The 22,419-nt window shown below is 50.1% G+C and overlaps 1 long non-coding RNA gene across 1 annotated transcript; it reads left to right on the top strand.

Annotated features, from left to right (window-relative positions):
* Positions 1 to 17,680: 17,680 nt before the first annotated feature.
* On the top strand, positions 17,681 to 20,398 carry LOC148217675 (uncharacterized). The gene is made up of 2 exons (XR_015800871.1): positions 17,681 to 19,104; positions 19,431 to 20,398. It is a non-coding gene; the product is annotated as an uncharacterized LOC148217675 (long non-coding RNA).
* Positions 20,399 to 22,419: the final 2,021 nt, after the last annotated feature.

Below are 22,419 nucleotides of genomic sequence, written 5' to 3'. Positions count from 1 at the left end.
ACCATAACCGTAACCTAACTAACCATTGCCCTAACTCTAACCCTAACCCTAACCCTAACCCTAACCCTAGCCCAAATAACCCTAACCCTAACCCTGACCCTAAACCTAACCCTGAACCAAATAACCCTAACCCTAACCCTAACCCAACTATCCCTAACACTAACCCTAATCCTGACCTTTACCGAAATAACCATAACCGTAACCTAACTAACCATAGACCTAACCCTAACCCTAACCCTAGCCCAAATAACCCTAACCCTAACCCTGACCCTAAACCTAACCCTAAACCAAATAACCCTAACCCTAACCCTAAACCAACTAGCCCTAACACTAACCCTAAGCCTAACCTTTACCAAAATAACCCTAACCATAACTCTAACCCAACTAACCATAACCCTAACCCTAACCCTAACCCTAACCCTAACCTTAGCCCAAATAACCCTAACCCTAACCCTAACCCTGACCCTAAACCTAACCCTAAACCAAATAACCCTAACCCTAACCCTAAACCAACTAGCCCTAACACTAACCCTAAGCCTAACCTTTACCAAAATAACCCTAGCCATAACCCTAACCCAACTAACCCTAAACCTAACCCTAGCCCTAACCCTAACCCTAACCCTAACCCAAATAACCCTAACCCTAACCGAAATAACCCTAACCATAACCAACTAACCCTACCCATAACGCAACTAACCCTAACCCTAACAGAAGTAGCCCTAACACTAACCCTAATAACCATAACCCTAACCCTAACCTAACTAACTCTAACCCTAACACAAACCCTAAACCTAACCCTAACCCTAACCCTAACCCTAACCCTAGCCCAAATAACCCTAACCCTAACCCTAACTCTGACCCTAAACCTAACCCTAAACGGCACATTTTGAGCAGCTTTTGGTTGAGACATTCATTGCTGGGAGACCAAGTGAACCTGCCTTTAATCCCTTGCAGGGATCAAGGGCAACTAAACCCTAATTCAGTCACTGTAACTGGATTTTTTTCTTGGCAGGACAGTCTGGTTGCATTTATTCCTTATTCCTAGGGGTATATCTCTACCCCTACTTAGGTAACTAAAAGATGTCCTCCTTGAATAATGTGCTAAAAACAGCAGCCTCTGGTGTCTGGTGGACTTCGAGCTGACCAGCTTTTTCTCAAAAGTCAAATAACTAATTTAAATATGCAGAGGGGGATGCTAATTTTCAAGACAAAAAGTCCTCCTTGCATCAAAGCTGGGATCAGACAATAACAGAGAGGACTACTCTGCAGGGCCAGAGGAAACCGGAGAAGACTTATGAAAGGCTAGAGTGCTGAAGTACAGATTAAAGAAACGCTGATAAAAAGTAAAAATCCAAAGTAATATCTTCTTGATCAATGTCAAGACCTTTGCAGGCACCAACTGCACTGATTTATTACAGTATCAGAATTCATTCAGCCTCGGGGGGGTGCGTAAACACGACAGACATTTTCTTTGCTCTTTCATCAACTGCTGCAGTGAAGTCCGTTCACAGCATTGATTTCTGTCAAATATTTCGTTACTAGCCGGTTATCTGACAGCAAATTTCAACAAGAGTCACAGGAAAGGAGACTGTTGACCACACAATCCTGCAGCAAAGGTAACTGCTTCAAGAAAAAATCGTACAATCCTGAAATTTCAGGCCAGTGGGATAGAGTGAATATCCTGATATTTCAATTCCAAAGCTTACCTTAATGGTCTCGGGCTCCGGGGCTTGGAGGGGGGGTCGGTTCGGAAGGACCGCGTCCGGAGGAGGGGATCCCGGGGGGAGTCAGGGGCCCGGGGAGGGGGGCGAGGCGGAGGGAGAGGAAAAAGAGGAAGATGAGGAGGAGGAAGAAGGGGGAGAGGGTTTGAGAGGAGGGGAAGCCCAAATCCGTGCTGTGTGCGAGCTCCGACAGCACGCTGCAGCCCGCAGCTCACTGTGAGCACGGGGCAGAGGAGGCGATTTCTGGGCATTCAATCACCCTGAGGCGGGCCCGGCACCGCCCCTGCAGCACCGTCCCCAGCACAGCTCGGTACCGCTCCGGGATCACCCGGCCCCGCCCCCGGTGCCGCCTGGGACCACTGGGGACCGCCCCTAAAGCACCGCCCCGGACCCGCCCGGTCCCGTCCCCGGGACCTCCGTGCCCCGCCTCGCCAAGCCCCGGCTCCGCCCCGAGCCTGCCCGGGCTGCGCCGGCACCATCGCTGGCGGCCCCGCCCCTCTTCCCCGGGCCGAAGCGGGCTGAAGGAGATGTCCGCACGATTGGAAACGCCGCCGAAAATCGCACCCGTGGGATCGGTGTCGGCGTCGTGCGCAGGCATCCCACTAGAGCGAGCGGGCTCCTTGCTATGCCACCCTCCTTTTGCAGCCAGAGTTAGAAGGTCGGGGAGCGACACCCGAGCCGCCATCTTGGGAGAGGCACGCGCGCAGTACCGCGCTCTGCCCACAGGGTGGCGCTTGGGAGACAGGCAAGGGATGGAATCAAGGAGTGTCCCAATCCTTGAGGAAATCCCCCGGAATGAACGCCCCAAAAAACCCCGACCAGAACTGAGAAACCTCCTGCCTCTGTATGAGTGCAAAGGGTGTGCAAGGAGTGTGCAAATAGTGTGCATTAGCAATCGATCGGCAGGCATTGGAAAGCGATCGCCGATCTAATCGATCGGCAGGCGCGATCAATCGATCGCCGAGCTAATCGATCGGCAGGCATTAGCAATCGATCGCCGATCTAATCGATCGGCAGGCGCGATCAATCGATCGCCGATCTAATCGATCGGCAGGCATTAGCAATCGATCGCCGAGCTAATCGATCGGCAGGCGCGATCAATCGATCGCCGATCTAATCGATCGGCAGGCATTAGCAATCGATCGCCGAGCTAATCGATCGGCAGGCGCGATCAATCGATCGCCGATCTAATCGATCGGCAGGCATTAGCAATCGATCGCCGATCTAATCGATCGGCAGGCATTAGCAATCGATCGCCGATATAATCGATCGGCAGGCGCGATCAATCGATCGCCGATCTAATCGATCGGCAGGCATTAGCAATCGATCGCCGATCTAATCGATCGGCAGGCATTAGCAATCGATCGCCGATCTAATCGATCGGCAGGCGCGATCAATCGATCGCCGATCTAATCGATCGGCAGGCATTAGCAATCGATCGCCGATCTAATCGATCGGCAGGCGCGATCAATCGATCGCCGATATAATCGATCGGCAGGCATTAGCAATCGATCGCCGATCTAATCGATTGGCAGGCGCGATCAATCGATCGCCGATCTAATCGATCGGCAGGCATTAGCAATCGAACGCCGATATAATCGATCGGTAGTCGTGATCAATCGATCGCCGATCTAATCGATCGGCACGCATTAGCTATCGATCGCCGATCTGATTTTTCCCGCCATTTTTCATGGATTTTTTTCCCCCATTTCTTACTGATTTTTCCCCAATTTTTCATGCATTTTTTCCCGCAATTTTCGTGGATTTTTTCCCATATTTTCCCCATTTCTCACTGATTTTTTTCCCCCATTTCTCAATGATTTGTTTCCCCAATTTATCAAAGATTTTTTTTCCCCATTTCACCATGATGTTTCCCCCATTTCTCACTGATTTTTTCCCCCATTTCTCACTGATTTTTTCCCCCCATTTTTCCATGGATATTTCCCGATTTTCCCCCCCATTGCTCACTGATTTTTGCCCCCATTTCTCTCTGAATTTTCCCCCCATTTTCCATGCATTTTTCCCCCCATTAATCACTGATTTTTTTTCCCCATTTATCACTGATATTTGCCCCCATTTCTCTCTGAATTTTTCCTTCCATTTTTCATGCATTTTTCCGCCCATTAATCACTGATTTTCTCCCCATTTATCACTGATTATTGCCCCCATTTTTCACTTATTTTTTCCCCACAGCATCGGCCACCACAGCACGAGCGACAACAGCTTGCTCTGTTCCCGCCATTGCCCATGGATTGTTTCCCTGTTTTCCATGGATTTTTTCCCCATTTCTCACTGATTCCCCCCCCATTTCTCACTGAATATTCCCCCATTTTTCATCGACTTTTCCCCCATTTACCACTGATTTTGTCCCAAATTTTCCCCCATTTCTCATTGATTTTTTTCCCTGTTTCTCACTGATTTTTCCCCCATTTCTTAATGACTTTTCCCGCCATTCGTCACGGATTTTTTCCCCCATTTCTCACTGATTTTTTCCCCATTTCTCAATTATTTTTCCCCCACTTTTCCCCGTTTCTCACTGATTTATTCCCCCATTTTTCATGGATTTTTTTTCCCCCATTTCTCACTGATTTTTTTCCCCATTTTTCAAAGATTCCCCCCCCCCGTTTTTCACTGATTTTTCTCCATTTCTCACTGATTTTCCCACCATTTTTCATGTGGTTTTTTTCCATTTCTCACTGATGTTTTACCCCATTCTTATTCCCATTCTCATAGCTCTATTTTATATTTATACATATTCTTATATTTGCATTATTTCTGTTATACACTAGATTTTTCATAGATATTTGCTACTTATATTTCATTATATTTTACATGTATACCAATCTAGTTCTATTCTTTATATTTTATTTTTATATTAGCTATAAAAACCGTGCCTCTACCCAAATAAAAAGCATTTAAACATTCCTTTTAGACTATATTTAGGTATTTTTTATGGTTCTGTTTTTCATGCATTCTACACCCACCCCTCCCTCTCAATGTTCTGGCACCCAGCATGACCCGACCCCCCCCCCCCCCCCCCCATGCCCGACTCACCTGCTCCTCCAGCGCAGCCCGGCTCCCTTTCCCAGGGACCTTGGGGTGCCCCAAACCACGTCGGAGCCCCCAGTCTCCACACCCTCCCCCTCCGTAGGGAACGGGAATGGGATGGGGAGCACACAGGACAAGAAAGGAACACAAAAGACACACTGGACAGAGAGAAGAAAAGGGCTGGAAGCTGGATATGAGGATGAAAGTGGAGCAGCAACAAACCTCAGGACTCTTGACTAGAGAGTGTGGCTGCTGAACGTCTCAAAAAAAAACCCCAGCTCCAACACAACATGCTGTGCTCACGGCTCGGCCTGGGACTCGTCAGTGAACATCTCTCTCTTGCCAGGGCCATAAAGCCCCCGAGAAAACACGAGGTGAGGTTGATGTGCTCCGGCTTTGCTCCTGCTCAGCCCTAACCCCAGCCCCTGCTGCCAGTGAGCACCCTGATCTCTGAACCTCTTCTCAGCTTGTTTGTACGCTTCCAAATTCCTTCCTCTTTCTTCAAGCTTCATCTGTTTCCTGGCATTGGGAGAATGACAAGTGTTTAGCACAGCGCAATGAATACAACAGTCTCATTTTCAGAAGACACAACTGAACGAGAACCGACAGCAGCACTGCTTCGAGACAATCTGGGCACACGTTTCCCTTCCAGCAATCTGAGTGTTCTTTTGTGTCACGCCTGAAATTCTGAAAATGGTTTTTTGAGAAAAATTATCCATAACTAGAAAACAATCCAACCAAATAAATAGAACCCCTAGGATATAATAACAGCCCATATACTACAACACTCCAATTCTAATATTAATAAGAAAACAGAAATTAGCTACACAGCATTACCTCAAACAAACACTACATACTGGCAAGAATCAAAGCCACCACAAAATAATTCAAAAACTACCCTATGCCTTATGCTACAGGCTAGAACGCCATCGGCAAACCTTATCAAGGTATCCTTTAAAAACAACGCCCCACCAAAAACAAAAACAACACAAAACGCCATTCAAGAACTCCCTTATCAACACCTGAATGAAAAAACATGGCATTAGATAAATAGACCATAGCCCTTATCATACACCATCTACAAACAAAACAAAGCTATACCATACATCCTCGAAAACCACCTTCAAAGCACGACATTAGAAAAAAAAACTTTCCAGAATTAAAAGCTGTATCTAACAAAAGCCGTCTGATAAAATTAACAACCAAGCCCCCACCATCAGAGCTGCCCCTACTAAACTCCCCATCGTACATATGAAAAATCAGTTTTAAAAACCTACTTCAATTCATTCTGCCTCAAATACAAAGCCATCCAGAAAGTTACCTTCACTCAAAAACAAAAGCGCACGTAGTAAATAACATTAAAAAATAAATCAGCACACTACACACCACAAGCATAAAATATTGAATTAAAACCAAAAATACCCCTATTCATTAAAGAGCCCAGCCGCAAGCTATATTTAACTGTAACTTCGTGCAAACGTACACATATCATTAAAATAGATTTCTTTCAGAATACAACTGATGATCTAAAATAGTAAAATGTCCGAGAACGATATTATAATAGGATAGCCTCGATCATCCTCCCGCAAATTCTCTCCACTGTATTGTCCGACACACACCAGAAAAAAAATCCAGTTTTTACTTTTTTCAGCTAACTTCTCATTTATTAGCTGAGAGGAATGTTGAATTTGTCTTTACAAATGAGCTGTGGATCAGCCTGTAGATAAGGCTAGCACTGAGAGATAAAAGAAACAATGGGATGGATTCCACTGATTGATGAATGGAAAGAGATAGTTGCCTTTACAAACAAACTGCAGGGCTGCTGATAAATGAAATTGGATATCGAAAGATGAAAGAAGCAACGGGGGGAAACTATGAATTCTATAAGAATTAAAAATTAAAAGGGAGGGTTATACATTAGAGGGGAATTTCAGGTATCAGGCGTTCCGGGAAGTCTGTGCCTCTCAAGTACCTCAGCCAATGGGAAAAGAGAGAGGGAAATGCGGCCGGGAAAATAGGATAAAAAGGAGGCTGCGTCCTCCAAAAATTTGAGAGATCCCAGGGGAATGTCCCATGGCCTCTCCCTTTATTCGAATAAAGCAAAAAGGACTCCTCTGTTTCCTTTTTGGACATAAACCGCTGGTGTTTGTGGATTAATTTTCCTGACATTTAGCAACATATTGTTAAAAAAAAAAAAAAAAAAAAAAAAAAAAAAAAAAAAGTGATCCAGAAGAGGGCAACATTGACAGCCATTCCAAGACAGGATGAACAAATGCTTTCACATTGACAGAGGATGCTGCGATGTTCTGAGAACAGAAGATAGAATAAAATAAAGGAAGGTGATGTTACAAGACAGAAAAGGGTAAAATAAAAGGAGTACCTGAGACTGGGGGGCGGGGGGGAAGAAAATGGGGAAATATTAATTGCTACACACTAGGTACAAATGCTTTTTACAAGTAATTGATGAGAAGCAAGCTAAAAGCGTCTTACTGCTGCTAGTGATATCATGCTCCAAGCTCTGCTAATAATTCCTATTTCTAGCAATAGTTAAATTGAACTCACTACATTCCAACTATTTTTCTGCTTGTTTAGATGGCAGATCCCTTTGGAACACACCTTAGTATAGCAAATTCTATGCCCAGGTAGGGACCTCTCAGTTCTTCCATAAAACATTTTCTTCTGCATTATGGCAAGCCTTTGTTTTAGCTTGACAGCTTTCTTGAAACTTAAATTTACGCATGTATCCAAAGACATTTGCAATTCCAGAAATTGGTAGGCACATCATATGGAAAGTAAATAACATTCTCGAGAGGGAGTTGCTTTGTTACTGAGGGGATGAAAAGCAAGGCTAGAGCTAGTAGAACTACCCAAGAAATTGGACTTAACGCAGCTTTTACAAGGCTCAAAGTAGCCATACCGAGATGTTTGAGCTAAAAGCCCCAGTTACCAGACTTACAGGCCTAATAGTTATCACCACACCACATTCCCTGGTTGCAGTATTTTTAACAGCAGTGCAGAACGCTACTGAAAATTATTTTTAGGTTGAATTGTTCTCTCCCCTCACTGCCTGTGTAGCTGTTAGAGGCTTCCAGGAGGCTGGGGAAGCAGACTGCTGGTTTCACTTCCAGACAGGTCACTTCCATGGTCTGCTGGAGGGCACTTTGAAGCCCGTGTCCTTTTCTTGCTCTATTGTATCTGACAACTTTCCTCCCCCACGTCTGTTTTTTAGCGGGCAGCATTTTTGGAGGGCCAGTCAAAGACCTCAGGCTCCGAGAGAATTCATCTGCTTTGCTCTGTTTATGTGTGCAACAGATGGGAGCAGCAACTAAGTCAAGTAGTAACTTCTGAGCTGCCCAGTTATCAGTAAACCAAAATATTCTTTTGTGACTCTCGCCAGACGAACATATCATCCTATCCGAGTCACACACTGCCCCTCTGGCATTTTCCAGTCAGACAAAGAATTCCTGGCCCCTTGCATGAACCTCAGCTCTCCACCTTGTTCCAGAAAGAGTTCTAGATCCAAGGCCCAGTGAGCCAGCTACCCTTTGCTGCCCTGAGCAGTATGGAAACAGCCAAGCCCCAGCCCTGCAGCCCTGCCTAACTCGCCTTTGCCTCCCAAACCTGAACCTTTTCCTTGGCTGTGGCATCCTCACTCATGCAATCCTGAAGACAAAAATCTGATTTGGCAGGTGAGGCCGTTTCTAACGCAAAAGCTTCACCAAGGTTTCTCTTCCAACTTCAGCCTTAAACAGTCCTGTCCTCCTCAGACAGCCCCCACCTCCAGCCTTTAGCTGTAAATACTTACTGGTTTATAGCTAATGCTTGCCACCCCTCAAAATTAAGTCTTTTGATATGCATTTACATCCCTCCCTAACCATGTCCTCATCACCCTTCCCAAACTCAGCCTCATCTCCAGGCCTAGAACCTCTCCCTAGGTGAGGGACTGTCCTCGGGTAGGAGTGCTGACAGACCTGTGCATGAGCCCAGCTGCATAGCCCGTGCTAATCCCAGCCCAGCTCTAGCCTTTAAACCCACTGGGGCTTTGGTACTGGAGGCCCAGTTACAGTAACCCCTGTGGCCGTTCCGCTTCCAGGCCATCTGGGAGTTGTGATCCCCCACCCTACACCACTTTGGTGAGAAATGCATTCCTTTCTTACAATAAAGTTTTCATTTTATGTCTAAATTCAAGCATTCTGAGAAAACGTGTAGCAATTATATCAAGACAGACATGACAGGCACCAACATTAGCCTTTCATTACACACTTTTCATGCCTTCTCTCCACAGATTTCTTTGAGGCAACTCTGACTCCTTTTCTCACAGGCAGCTCCACACAGCACTGACTCCTCCTCTCCTCTGTACGACTGGCTAAACCCCAGCCTGTCCCTTCCCCAGCCACCTGAGCCTGTCTGTCCCAAACACAGCATCCTCTCACCTTGTCCATCCCTTGCACGGCCACGTGTCCCTTCCTCCTCGCAGCACAGCCAGCAGGCTCCAGCTCACACTGCAGCAGGCTCTGCACCTCCAGCTGGAGCTGTGCTTAGTGAAACTGGCAGCCAGCTGACCCACGCTTTTATAACAACCAGCCTCACTGGGCAGGCAAGGCTGTTTCCACTCCTTGCTAATCAGTACAGCTGTAACTCGTTGGCAACTAGTGCCTTCTGCACTATCCTTACAAACTATTCTCCTACAGAAATGGACCGGAATTCCGGGGGGATTTTCCGGGGATTCCGGGGGGATTTTCTCGGGAATTCCGGGGGGATTTTGTCGGGGATTCCGGGGGGATTTTCTGGGGGATTCCGGGGGGATTTTATCGGGGATTCCTGGGGGATATTCCCGGGGATTCCGGGGGGATTTTATCGGGGATTCTGGGCATATTTTCTCGCGGATTCCGGGGGGATTTTCTCAGGGATTCCGGGGAGATTTTATCGGGGATTCCGGGGGGATTTTTCCCGGGAAATCCGGGGGGATTTTTCCCCGCGATTCCAGGGGGATTTTCCAGGGGATTCCGGGCATATTTTCTCGGGGATTCCTGGGGGATTTTCCAGGGGATTCCATGGGGATTATCCAGGGGATTCCAGGGGGATTTTATCGGGGATACCTGGGGGATTTTCCAGGGGATTCTTGGGGGACTTTCCCGGGGATTCCGGGGGGATTTTCACGGGGATTCCGGGGGGATTTTCACTGGGATTCCGGGGCGATTTTCTCAGGGAATTCCGGGGGATTTTCTCGGGAATTCCGGGAGGATTTTCAGGAGTATTCCGGGGGGATTTTCCCGAGTATTCCGGGGGGATTTTCCCGAGTATTCCGGGGGGATTTTCTCGGGGATTCCGGGGTGATTTTCCCGGGAAATTCTGGGGGATTTTCTCGGGGATTCCCGGGGGGATTTTACGAGGAATTCCGGGGGATTTTCTCGGGGATTCCGGGGTGATTTTCCCGGGAAATTCCGGGGGATTTTCTCGGGGATTCCGGGGGGATTTTCCCGAGTATTCCGGGGGGATTTTGTCGGGGAGTCCGGAGAGATTTTCCCGGGGATTCCAGGGGGATTTTACGAGGAATTCCGGGGGATTTTCCCGGGGATTCCGGGGGGGTTTTCTCGGCGATACCATGGGGATATTCTCGCGGATTCCAGGATGATTTTCCCGGGTAATTCTAGGGGATTTTCTCGGGGATTTCGTGGGGATTTTCCCGGGGAATTCCGGGGGGATTTTCCAGGGGATTTCGTGGGGATTATGCCGGGGAGTCTGGGGCTATTTTCGCGGGGATTCCGGGGGGATTTTCACGGGGATTCCGGGGGGATTTTCACTGGGATTCCGGGGCGATTTTCTCAGGGAATTCCGGGGGATTTTCTCGGGAATTCCGGGAGGATTTTCAGGAGTATTCCGGGGGGATTTTCCCGAGTATTCCGGGGGGATTTTTTCGGGGAGTCCGGGGGGATTTTCCCGGGGATTCCGAGGGGATATTCCCGGGGAATTCCGGGGGGATTTTCTCCGGGATTCCGGGGGGATTTTCCAGGGGTTTCAGCGAGGAATTTCCCGGGGAATTCCCGGTGGATTTTCCAGGGGATTCCGGGTGGATTTTCTCGGGGATTCCGGGGGGATTTTCCCGAGTATTCCGGGGGGAATTTTTCGGGGAGTCCGGAGGGATTTTCCCAGGGTATCCGGGGTGATTTTACGAGGAATTCCGGGGGGATTTTCCCGAGTGTTCCGGGGGGATTTCCTCGGGGATTACGGGATGATTTTCTCGGGCAATTCCGGGGGATGTTCTCGGGTATTCCGGGGCCATTATCTCGGTGATTCCGGGGAGATTTTCTCGGGGATTCCGAGATTATTTTCCCGGGGAATTCATGGGGATTTTCCCGGGGATTCCGGGGGGATATTCGCGGGGATTCCGGGGGATTTTCATGGGGATTACGGGGTATTTTCTCCTGGATTCCTGGGGGATTTTGCCGAGTATTTCGGGAGAATTTTCTCGGGGATTCCGGGGTGATTTTCCCGGGAAATTCTGGGGGATTTTCTCGGGGATTCCCGGGGGGATTTTACGAGGAATTCCGGGGGATTTTCTCGGGGATTCCGGGGTGATTTTCCCGGGAAATTCCGGGGGATTTTCTCGGGGATTCCGGGGGGATTTTCCCGAGTATTCCGGGGGATTTTTTCGGGGAGTCCGGAGGGATTTTCCCGGGGATTCCGGGGGGATTTTACGAGGAATTCCGGGGGATTTTCTCGGGGATTCCGGGGTGATTTTCCCGGGAAATTCCGGGGGATTTTCTCGGGGATTCCGGGGGGATTTTCCCGAGTATTCCGGGGGGATTTTTTCGGGGAGTCCGGAGGGATTTTCCCTGGGATTGCGGGGGGATTTTCCCTGGTAATTCCAGGGGATTTTCCCGGGGATCTCGGGGTGAGTATCCCGGGGATTCGGGGGGCATTTTCCGGGGATTCCGGGGGGATTTTGTCGGGGATTCCGGGGGGATTATCCAGGGGATTCCGGGGGGATTTTCCAGGGGATTCCGGGCATATTTTCCCGAGTATTACGGGCGAATTTTCTCGGGGATTCCGGGGAGATTTTCTTGGGGATTCCGGGGGGGCTTTCACGGGGATTTCTGGGGGATTTTCACCTGGATTCCGGGGGGATTTTCTCGCGGATTCCGGGGGGATTTTCCCGGGGATTCCGGGAGGAATTTCTCGGGGAGTCCGGGGGGATTTTCCAGGGGAACTCCGGGGGATTTTCTCGGGGATTCCGGGGGGATTTTCATCGGACTCCGGGTTGATTTTCCCGGGGACTCCGGGGGATTTTCTCGGGGATTTCTGGAGGATTTTCCCGGGGAATTCCGAGGGATTTTCAGGGGAATCCGGGGGGATTTTCTCGGGGATTCCGGGGGGATTTTCTCGGGGATTCAGGGGGGATTTTCCAGGGGATTCCGGGGGGATTTTCTCGGGGATTCCGGGGAGATTTTCTCGCGTATTCCCGGGGCATTTTCCTGGAGATTCCAGGGGGATTTTCTCGGGGATTCCGGGGAGATTTTCTTGGGGATTCCGGGGGGGCTTTCACAGGGATTTCTGGGGGATTTTCGCCTGGATTCCGGGGGGATTTTCTCGCGGATTCCGGGGGCTATTTTCCCGGGGATTCCGGGGGAAATTTCTCGGGGAGTCCGGGGGGATTGTCTAGGAGAATTCCGGGGGATTTTCTCGGGGATTCTGGGGGGATTTTCCATCGGACTCCGGGTTGATTTTCCCGGGGACTCCGGGGGATTTTCTCGGGGATTTCTGGAGGATTTTCCCGGGGATTCCGGGCGGATTTTCTCGTGGATTCCGGGAGGATTTTCTCGTGGATTCCGGGAGGATTTTCCCGGGGAATTCCGAGGGATTTTCAGGGGAATCCGGGGGGATTTTCTCGGGGATTCCGGGGGGATTTTCTCGGGGATTCAGGGGGGATTTTCCACGGGATTCCGGGGGGATTTTCTCGCGTATTCCCGGGGCATTTTCCTGGAGATTCCAGGGGGATTTTCTCGGGGATTCCGGGGGGATTATCCAGGGGATTCCGGGGGGATATTGCAGAGTATTCCGGGGGGATTTTCCGGGGAATCTGGGGGGATTTTCTCGGGGATTCAGGGGGGATTTTCCACGGGATTCCGGGGTGATTATCCTGGGGATTTTCCTGGGGGATTTTCCCGGGGATTCCGGGGGATTTTCTCGGGGATTCCGGGGAGATTATCCCGGGGATTTCGGGGAGATTTTCTGGGGGATTCCTGGGGGATTTTCTCGGGGATAGCGGACGGATTATCACGGGGATTCCGGGATGAGTTTCTCGGGGAATTCAGGGGGATTTTCCAGGGGATTCCGGGGGGATTTTCCCGGGGAATTCCGGGGGATTTTCTCGGGGATTCCGGGGGGATTTTCCCGGGGATTCCCGGGGATTTTCTCTCGGATTTTTTCCCCAATTTTTCAAGCATTTTTCCCCGCAATTTTCGTGGATTTTTCCCAAATTTTCCCCATTTCTCACTGATTTTTTTCCCCATTTCTCAATGATTTTTGCCCCATTTCACCATGATGTTTTCCCCATTTCTCACTGATTTTTCCGTTGATTTTTCATGGATTTTTCCACCCATTTTTCGTGGATTTTTTTCCCCATTTTTCCCCATTTCTCACTGATTTTTTCCGCCATTTTTCATGGATGTTTCCCCCAATTTTCATGGATATTTCCTGATTTTCCCCCCCATTTCTCACTGATATTTGCCCCCATTTCTCTCTGAATTATTCCCCCCATTTTTCATGCATTTTCCCGCCCATTAATCACTGATTTTTTCCCCATTTCTCACCGACTTTTCCCCCCATTTCTCACTGATTTTTATCCCCCACTTCTGACTGATTTTTCCCAATTTTTCGTTGATCTTTTTCCCCATTCCTCACCGATTTTCCCCCCATTTCTCTCTGATTTTTCCATCATTTTTCATGGTTTTTCCCCCCCATTTCTCACTGATTTTACCCCATTTCTCACTGATTTTATTAATGTTTGTATTTCTATTTCTATTTATGTTTATATTTATATTTATTATTATTGTTTTGCATGTTTATGTTTATGTTTATATCTATGCAGGTTAACGTTTGTGCATGTTTATGTCTATGTTTATATTTATGCATATTTATTTTTATGCCGGCGGGCGCGGATAGGCGTTTTATGTAGACGCCTATCCGCCGGGGTCCTAGGGAGGCCGCCATCTTGAGTGTGTCGGGACTCTCAAAATGGCGCCTCGGGCGGCACCCCGGCTGACCTGCCAAAAATGGCGGCAGAAAGGGCGGGAAAAAATCAGGACCCCGGTGTGTAGGCATAAGATGCCTAATTACATCGCCGACGCCGATCCGCTCGCCGACAATTTTCCCGGACGTTTCAGAGCGTGCCGACAACGGCCGCGCGGTCCCCGGTGCCGCGGGCGTGAGGGCGCCAACGGGCGCGGGCAGGCGTTTTATGTAAACGCCTATCCGCCGGGGTCCTAAACCGGCCGCCATCTTGAGTGTGTCCGCACTCTCAAAATGGCGCCTCGGGCGGCACCCCGGCTGACCTGCCAAAAATGGCGGCAGAAAGGGCGGGAAAAAATCAGGACCCCGGTGTGTAGGCATAAGATGCCTGATTACATCGCCGACGCCGATCCGCTCGCCGACAATTTTCCCGGACGTTTCAGAGCGTGCCGACAACGGCCGCGCGGTCCGCGGTGCCGCGGGCGTGAGGGCGGCGGCGGGCACGGACAGGCGTTTTATGTAAACGCCTATCCGCCGGGGTCCTAAACCGGCCGCCATCTTGAGTGTGTCGGGACTCTCAAAATGGCGCCTCGGGCGGCACCCCGGCTGACCTGCCAAAAATGGCGGCAGAAAGGGCGGGAAAAAATCAGGACCCCGGTGTGTAGGCATAAGATGCCTGATTACATCGCCGACGCCGATCCGCTCGCCGACAATTTTCCCGGACGTGTCAGAGCGTGCCGACAACGGCCGCGCGGTCCGCGGTGCCGCGGGCGTGAGGGCGCCGGCGAGCGCGGGCAGGCGTTTTATGTAAACGCCTATCCGCCGGGGTCCTAGAGAGGCCGCCATCTTGAGCGCTGCCGCAGGGCTGGGTCCCGGCCCGCGGGCCCTTCCGCCATCCTGAGAGGGGCACGGTGCAGTACCCGCCTGTGTCCACACGGCGGCAGCACTGCCGCCCAACTCAGCCCGGCACTGCCGCCCTGTCAGGGACAGCCAGAGAAGGGAGAGAGTTCCAAGCACCAGAGTCCCCACCCGTCATAAAATCCTCTCAATGAACGCCCCAAAAAAACCCCGACCCAAACTAAAAATGCCCTGCCTCTGACCAAATGAAAAAAAAAACCTTTTATATATAGAAATCATCTATTTTTTAATATTTAATTTATAGTCATAATCTATACCTATTTCATATATTCAATTTAATTGCTATTCTATTTATCATATATACAATATTCTTTTATTATTCATTATATACATAGATTTATATTACTAATGTTATTTCTATTTTATGTATATCCATCTATATTTGTAGGTTCATAGTTTTTAATATTATTTCTTTAAAAGCTCTGCCTCTAACCAAATAGAAACAAAAAACTCGATTATTTTAAATTATATTTGAATATATTTTTCTATTTAGTTTTCATATTTATATCTGTAGATTTATATGTCTATATTGTGTATTCTATATTTATATACTATTTAATGTAGTTTTTACTAGTATATTAATATACTAGATGCTATTTACATTCTATTATAACATACTATTTAATATAACATATTAAAATCGATAAATTATTTCTATTACATACTACATACATGTATTTTATATTTATATTTATTTCTATAGATTTATACTTACATATATATATGCATATATAGTTATAATAATTTTATGTCAGTATCTATTTTTGCATATTTGTATATTTTTGCCTATATTATTTTCAAAAAACCCTCCTCTAACCAAATAAAAAACAATAAAACATTCCTTTTAAAGTCTGAATATTTATATATTTCTATTTTCATAACATAATATAATGTAATGTAATATATTTATATATTGGTTTCTTATATTTGCTTCTATATTTTTATTCTTTATCTTTTCTATTTACAGTATCTATAAAAAAACCCCTACCTCTAGCCAAACACAAACCAATAAAACATTCCTTTTAGACTATATTTAGCTATTTTTTAAGGTTCTGTTTTTCATGCATTCTACACCCACCCCTCCCTCTCAATGTTCTGGCACCCACCATGACCCCCCCCCCCATGCCCGACTCACCTGCTCCTCCAGCGCAGCCCGGCTCCCTCTCCCAGGGACCTTGGGGTGCCCCAAACCACGTCGGAGCCCCCCTCAGCCTTTTTTCCTCACCCCAAAGAAGGCACAGAACGACTCCTTTAATGAAGTTGTTTTAACAATTGTAAGGCTAGAGCTTTTGGTATCCACTGCTTGCCATCCCTTGTAAACCAATTTTTTTCTTCTTTCTTCTGCAGCTTAATAAACCTCTTTTTTTCCCCATAGTTTTCCAAATGCATGTATTACCGCATATGCATATTTAGAATCAGTAAATATATTTAATGTCTTGTCCTGCTATAATTCACAGGCTCTCACAAGCGTGTGCAGCTCTGCTGTCTGAGCTGACCAGGTGGCTGGTAACCTCCCCCCTTCCTTTAATTGCTTTCCATTAACGATAGAGTATCCTGTAAATCATGAAGAATGGGGGGGAAAAATCAGTGAGAAATGGGGAAAAAAATCCATGAAAAATGGGGGAACAAATCAGTGAGCAACGGGGAAAAGTGGGGAAAAGTTAATTGAGAAATGGGGAAAAAAATCCCTGAAGAATGGGGGAAAAAATCAGTGAGAAATGGGGGAAAGTGGGGAAAAAATCCGTGAGAAATGGGGGAAAAATCAGTGAGAAATGGGTGGGGAAATTCCATGAAAAATGGCGAAAGAAATCAGTGAGAAATGGGGAAAAATGGGTAAAAAATCAGTGCGAAATGGGGGGGGGGGGGGGGAGGGGGGGGGGGAAATCAATGAGAAATCGGGGAAAAACATAAGTAAGAAACGGGGGGGGGGGGAAATCCATGAAAAATGGGGAAAAATCAGTGGGAAATGGGGATAAATCTGGAAAAAATCCATGAAAAATGGGGGAAAATATCAGTGAGAAATGGGGGAAAATGGGGAAAAAGTCAGTGAGAAATGGGGAAAAATCAGTGAAAAACGGGGGGAAAACTCCATGAAGAATGGGAAAAAAAAAATCAGTGAGAAATGGGGGAAAAAATCCCTGAAAAATGGGGGGAAATATCAGTGAGAAATGGGAAAAAAATGGGGAAAAAAATCATTGATAAATCGGGGGAAAAATCAGTGTGAAAGGGGGGGAAAAATCGGGATCGGGGACGTGGACCGGGACTGGGATCGGGGACCGGGACGGGGAAATGGGACAGGGACCGGGATCGCGGACGGGGACCTGGGACAGGGACCGGAACCGGGATCGGGGACGGGGACTGGAGACAGGGACCGGGACCGGGATCGGGGACGGGGACTGGAGACAGGGACCAGGACCGGGATTGGGGACTGGGACCAGGACCGTGATCGGGTTCCGGGACGGGGAACTGGGACTGGGACCAGGATCGGGGACCGGAACCGGGGACTGGGACCGGGACCAGGACTGGGGACGGGGACTGGGGACAGTGACCGGGACTGCAATCGGCACCGCCCCCCGAACCGCTCCCGGAACCGCTCCCCGGGCTACCCCGGCACGGCGACCGGGAACGCCCCCCGGCACCGCCCCCCGGTGCCGCCCCCCGGCACTGCCCCGGCACCGCCCCGGGTAGCGCCCCCGGCACCGCCCCCGGGGCGGGCCGCCGAACGCACGCGATGACGCGCGGGGGGCGGGACGGCGCGGGGCGGTGACGCGCTTCATGCCAGGAGCAGGGCCCGGGTGCGACGAAGACGGGAGCGGGACGACCCGATACCGCGCGGGGCCGCGGGCCCGTGCGGAGCCCGGCCCGCTGGGTAGGGGCCGCCAATGGCACCGGGGCTTCTGCTTCGGCTTCTGTCCGTGTCGGCGGGGAGGCCCCAGCCAGCGGTGCCCCTCTCCCTCGGCGGCACGGGCGTGGAACTCGGCATCGGGCGCTGCATCGCCGCGGACAGCAGGGGGCGCACGGGTACCGATACTGCCATGGGGCCCGGCGCTGCTCTCCTGCTCCGCCGCCAGGCGGCGCTGCGCTGCCGTCCTGCCGCGCCTCCGGGCACGCTCGGTTTCCTCGGGGCCCTCGGGACCGGCCGGGACGCGGGGACTGCCCGTGCGGACCCGGGGACCCCGGGCCCCGCCTGTCCCGCCGCTGCGGAGGCGGGGGATGCTTTATGGGACTGCCCGAGCTGGCAGTGCCGGGTCTGGGGCGTTGGGGCGCGCCTTGGGGGGCTGCGGGTGCGCTCGTTTCCTCTTCTGCATGGCCTTCTGTGTGAGCATCTCTCGTGGCGACTGCTCTTGGAGAGTCAAACCCCTCCTCCTAAGTGGTCTCAGGAGCCTGGCAGGGTGAGTTTTGTTTCACAGGGGAAAGGGCCACTGGTCGTGTCCAGAGACCTGTGCACCCAGCCAGGTTTCTGCCTGATAAAATTCCAAATGGATGAGGATTTCTCCCAGCCCCAAGCTGCCCCCACCTGTAACCCTGGCTGCCTTTGGGGTGCCCAAAGCCTCCTCTGTGCAGATCTCAGGAACCTGGGAGGGGTGAACAATGTTGCACAGGGAAAAACCCCACAGATTTTATCTCCGGGCCCGGGGCCAGGAGCAGGCATTTGCGTGCTATAATTCCAGAAGGAGCACGGTGTCTCCCAGACCCAAGCCGCATCCAGCTGTGACCCAGCTGCTCTTGGAGTGCCAAAAGCCTCCTCGTAGCTGATCTCAGGAACCCTGGAAGGGTGAGTTTGGTTTCACAGGGAAAAGGCCTCAGTTTGTGTCCAGAGATCAAATAAGGGACTCTGCTTTTCCTCTAGTTCTCCTTCCTGTTTTCACCTGGGCTAGAAGGATGGGCATGGCCTGTATTTCTCATATCAAAGTGATGTTACTAAATTTGTCCAGAAGTTCTGATTATTATTTTTATTAGTAGTAGTAATTTTCTGATAGAAAACACTCTCATTTTGCCTTTCCCACGTTGTTTCCAGGTGCTGCCCAGGATGGACATCCGTGGTCTCAGACAGTGATTCCCGAGGAGCAAGGAAAGCCTTTTCCTCACCTGCACAGTTCAGGTGGATGGGACAGAATTGGTGTGGCCTGACAAGGCAGGAAAAGCTGTCTGTGTTCTGGAGTGCCTTGAAAGCTTTCTCCGTCAGGTTTGGAAGGGGTTTCTCTTTGGGATTTCTTGTGATGCAGCACCACGGGTATCCCTTTGTGCCAAGTCCAGTGCTAAAGGATTGAAGAACTGACAAGTGGGGTCTGGGATGAAAATGCCGCTAATAAAATTAAGCAAAGAATACAATAAGAGAAATGAGCATCCTTTTAATGTCTGAAATAGTTAGGAATAAAAATGCTGGAAAAGGGCACTCTGAATTGGTGTCACTTGTCATGGATAAAACCCCAGAGTGAGGAATCAGAGCAGAAGTTGAGAGCTGGAATCCTTCTGCAGTCGACTTAATTTTCTTTTCCTCCTCTCTTTCAGGACAGGAAGAATCACGACTCTCCTGCCATCTTTGCCAAGAGCTGTGGTGTTTGAGCAGCCAAAGCCCAGAGGCTTCAGCACCAGAGGTCTGAGCCTGGAGGGCTCCTGGTGCTGCCCGTGCTGTGGGCTATGTCAGAGGATGCAGGGTTCCTCTTTGCCTCCCTGCTGGGATTAACTGCCATGGGAATGTGGGATCTGGGTGAAACTCCAGCTCTCCTGGTGTTCAGGGGAGCAAGGTCTGAGGGACTCCTCTCTGGGGATGTGCGGTGAAGGACTGAATAGTGTGGAAGGAGAGTATTTATAAACTGTATCACTGTTTCTCCCAAAATTGGGGTGGAGCACTGATGGGGGCGGTTGGGTTTGGTCTGGGCCGGCTATTCTTTGTGCAATTTTTAAATTCTCTTGTATGATTTACTGTCCGGTATCTTTCTAACAAAAGCTGACATAAATTTAGATTAAGGATTAGAACTTGGCTCCATTCATTGCAAACATTTGACAAGGCTGGAGGACTGGGGTGGTGACTGCTCTCAGGAAAGGTTACTTATTAATACTGTGTCAGATTTCCCGCAGTGACTGTCAGGCCTGCATGGCTGTGAGTTCGTGCTCTTCTCACTGGGGAAATAAGTTCAGCAAAATTAGAAATGTTAGGAAAATCCAGCCAAAAATTCCACCTCTGTACCCCCTAAGTTTTCCCAGTTTTTCCCAGCTAGGAGCTGCACAGAAGTCAGGCAGGGGAAGTGACAACAGGGAACAGCTGAAAAATTCAAAGGCACAAAGAGGAAAGGGGAAAGGTTTCAGAAAACAATTCTATGGTCTAAGAATAATTTCTGATTCCCTACTGAGAAGAACACGAACTCACAGCCATTCAGGCCTGACAGTCCCCTGCAGTGAGAGCTCAGCACACATCCACAGAGGCAAGTCCAGCATCTTAAATGAAAAAATAAAAATAAAAACCAGAAGAAAAAGGTGATTTCTTTTGCTTCAGAGTTATTTCAAGTTCTTAAAGCCCAAGCAACATTTGCTCTTGATTTTGGTTGGGTGAATCATGAGCAGTGGGCACGGGTCATGCCATTCATTGAGCAGAAAACCCGGGGTCATTTAGAGGGGACACAAGAACTGTTTGTGTAGCGACCTCGGGCTGCAGAGGGGCAGGAGAAAGGCCAAGGGAGCTCCCTGGGGCCACCAGGGCCTGTGGGGAACAGAATGGACGCTTGGATGACCAGTGGAGGTGAGGAGTGGATCTGAGTTCATCTACAGGGAAATAAGGAGGGGATACTCTGGAGTGAAAAGCTGAGGTGATGAGTTCACCCACCTGGGCACGAGTTGTGTTTGCACAAAGTGGGACCAGAGGTGAAGGTCAATCCAAAGTCGATCCTGCTTGACCTCTGAATTCCAGGATAAGTTTTACAAGCTGCCAAATGAGGGAGTAAAAATACACAAAAATGAAACCGAGAGCATTCATGAGGTTCCTGGGAGTCCATTACACTGTTGTCATAGAATTCTTAATGAGTTTTGAGCTTTTAATGACAACAATTCAGTACTTTCTTTGGATTAATCACTGTGTAGGATTTGGGGTTTATCTGGATTTTAAAGGCGTCGTGGTGGCCCTGACACTGCTCAGGAGCTGGTAGGAAAAGCAGGGTCAGAGCTGGCAGGCACAGGGTGTTTTTCCCAGAGTGGACTGTGGAGGAATTGTTTGGGCCTTGGATTGTCCCTCTGGGTGATGCCAGTTGCTGTGATTTGTGTAATTCCATACATTTAACTCCCAATACTTCCCAGCCCAGGAGCTTGAGCTGACAGGGCAGCACACAGATTGTTCTCTGTGCTGTGCCCCGATTTGGGGTTGGCTGTCAGCTTTGCTAGCTCCCGTGAATTATGCCCATAGCCCCGAATTCCCTGCTCAATTCCCACTGCCATAACCTCACAGCGCCTCATGGAGTGGGGATATACTGTGGCAGGAAGCTCAGCAGCATCGGCACAGGGACAGGTGTATATTCCAAAGAATTTGCTGTTTCAAACCCTCATCCCCCAGCCCCGCCGATGTCCCTGGGGGGCACTTGACAGAGTTACCTGGATTTCAGCTGATTTCACCCCCCCGAGCTCGGGCTCCAGGTGATCTTTTCAAGCAGGAGAAGGCAGGGGCCGGAGGCGCTCGTGGCGCGTGCCGAGGCAGTCCCTGGGGCCACGAGAGGACATCTCTCCCTGCAGAATTTCAGTTCTTTCCAGAGCCTCAGCAGTGACAGAGGACAAAGAGGAAGAGGAGGAGGAGGAAGAAGGGGGAGAGGGTTTGAGAGGAGGGGAAGCCCAAATCCGTGCTGTGTGCGGAGCTCCGACAGCACGCTGCAGCCCGCAGCTCACTGTGAGCACGGGGCAGAGAAGGCGATTTCTGGGCATTCAATCACCCTGAGGCGGGCCCGGCACCGCCCCTGCAGCACCGTCCCCAGCACAGCTCGGTACCGCTCCGGGATCACCCGGCCCCGCCCCCGGTGCCGCCTGGGACCACTGGGGGACCGCCCCTAAAGCACCGCCCCGGCCCCGCCCGGTCCCGTCCCCGGGACCTCCGTGCCCCGCCTCGCCAAGCCCCGGCTCCGCCCCGAGCCTGCCCGGGCTGCGCCGGGACCATCGCTGGCGGCCCCGCCCCTCTTCCCCGGGCCGAAGCGGGCTGAAGGAGATGTCCGCACGATCGGAAACGCCGCCGAAAATCGCACCCGTGGGATCGGTGTCGGCGTCGTGCGCAGGCATCCCACTAGAGCGAGCGGGCTCCTTGCTGTGCCACCCTCCTTTTGCAGCCAGAGTTAGAAGGTCGGGGAGCGACACCCGAGCCGCCATCTTGGGAGAGGCAGGCGCGCAGTACCGCGCTCTGCCCACAGGGTGGCGCTTGGGAGACAGGCAAGGGATGGAATCAAGGAGTGTCCCAATCCTTGAGGAAATCCCCCAGAATGAACGCCCCAAAAAACCCCGACCAGAACGGAGAAACCTCCTGCCTCTG

The sequence above is a fragment of the Sturnus vulgaris genome, unplaced genomic scaffold (assembly GCF_052056855.1).
Source record: "Sturnus vulgaris isolate bStuVul1 unplaced genomic scaffold, bStuVul1.hap1 Scaffold_500, whole genome shotgun sequence".
Classification (NCBI taxonomy): domain Eukaryota; kingdom Metazoa; phylum Chordata; class Aves; order Passeriformes; family Sturnidae; genus Sturnus; species Sturnus vulgaris.
Note: the sequence above shows the minus strand (reverse complement) of the source record. Positions and strands in the feature narration are given on the sequence as shown.